General features: G+C 38.9%; 1 long non-coding RNA gene across 1 annotated transcript; it reads right to left on the bottom strand.

The window, feature by feature from the left end:
• Positions 1-461: 461 nt before the first annotated feature.
• On the bottom strand, positions 462-1,293 carry LOC109587316 (uncharacterized). Its single transcript, XR_002187521.1, has 2 exons — positions 670-1,293; positions 462-613 (listed from the first exon to the last, which is right to left on the bottom strand). It is a non-coding gene; the product is annotated as an uncharacterized LOC109587316 (long non-coding RNA).
• Positions 1,294-1,812: the final 519 nt, after the last annotated feature.

The following is a 1,812-nucleotide window of genomic DNA, read 5'->3' as shown; positions in this document are numbered from 1 at the left end:
ATGTTTTACGTCAAAGTTATGCAGAGTTTCAATGGCTGATGTGCAAAGTAGAGCTGTTTTGCCAATAAAACTTTTGTTGTGCTGAACTCAGGACTATGAGAGGCTTCATATCAACTGTTCTTTACTATAGCAAGATATTTTGAAGACTTAAGAAGTCTGGGAGAGCCAGAACGATCAGTTCTTGACTCTCTGTCACAGCCCAAAGAGGAAAGCAGGCTCATACAACAAGAGTATTGCACTATACTCCCTAGGTTGGCTCTCTTGGCATCTTTCTTGACTCTAAAATAGTTTTTAGCTTCAAAATGTAGTGACCAAGATCTCCAGGACACAGAAAGCACTTGCTGCTTGACGTAAAACATGGCGGCCAATTATTGTATGTGGGTGTATACCGTAACTGAGATATAATGATATTCATTGCAAAATTAATGATATTCACAAGCTGCTACTTCTCGCCGAAAGGGGTCTATACATGAAAAAATAGTTAAAACTAGTTAGAAGTGCTGTAGGACCGGCGTTGCAACAACTTATGTCATACAAATAAGTGTAAGTATAAGGGCACTGAGCCTCACACAAGACAATTTTTGGGTACTTTACAGCAATCACTCGCCACGACCTATATATATGAGAATACAATGGCTGCCAGTCAGTGCTAAAATTAATTTCACTAACCATTTCTTCTTTTTTCTGAAAGTATCTCGTTCCCACTTCTTGCTCAGGCTCCAGCAAAAAGTAATGATCATTTTCGTCACTCTTGTACCAGATGATTCTATCATCACCAGCGATGATGGCTGCAGCTCGACCTGCTCCACTAGCTGACTCTTGCACTGGTCTACGAGGAAGAGCTGCCGCTATCAAGTTAGCTCTTGCTTCTCTAAGCCACGTTATACTAAATAACAGTATAAGTATCATGTTTCAACTATGCAATCAAAAACGTCCCGAGAGACTTGTTTGAGAAAACCACGTAGTATTAATTATCTACGAGAAAACCAAAAGGCCACGCGATTAATTAAGAGGCTGTCATGCCATAGATTGTGTTACTAAGATTGTGTTACCTATGGTGTTACTAAGATTGTGTTACTTAGTAATACAATCTATGGTCATGCATACACCCCCGGTGCCGTAGACACAGTTGATCACGTGATTGTTGTACGGTATGTCTATGAATTCATTCACGATCACGGAAAGTTACTCCGTTCGAAGTTGGAAGGGAAGTGAAATCTACTGTAAAATTTATAATTTTAAAAATGTTCTTCATTTTATGGAATAAGGGTCACTTAGGCCTAGCGCCTGCTATGTATAGAGTATATGCGTGAGTAATGAGACAGATCACATTATGAGACAAACCTTTGAATTGAAACAAGCTCTTGCTTACAATTTCTTTGCTACCTGACTTATAATTTTCTTGCACAGATAGTTTGAATAAACGCAGCTTTTTACTAAAAACTAATTTTCTAAAATTTTATTTATTGAAATCACGCCTACTAAGGTAATAATTACTAATAATGACCACGTTGCGAGTTACTACGGTCCTAGTGTATTGTCTGCTCGAGTCTGTGTGAGTTTTTGGAGACTTTGTTCCAGCCTGTTTCTGTCTCTAATGTGACTGGCATTGTATGTAAGTGATATATCTAATGCTTCAAAGAAAATACTAGTTTATAACTACTGTTTAGGTTAACCGAGGCTTAATGGCCGCATGTCCTCACAACTCAAGGAAGCTATGGACCGATGAGTCTATGCACGCAGCAGTGATTAGTGTTACAGAAGAAGGGAAAGGTTTAAGGGAATCGGCGAGACTATATAATGTGCCTGTTG

This window comes from Amphimedon queenslandica, unplaced genomic scaffold (assembly GCF_000090795.2).
Source record: "Amphimedon queenslandica unplaced genomic scaffold, v1.1 AMPQUscaffold_12610, whole genome shotgun sequence".
Taxonomy (NCBI): Eukaryota; Metazoa; Porifera; class Demospongiae; order Haplosclerida; family Niphatidae; genus Amphimedon; species Amphimedon queenslandica.
This window is presented reverse-complemented; position numbering and strand designations above follow the sequence as displayed.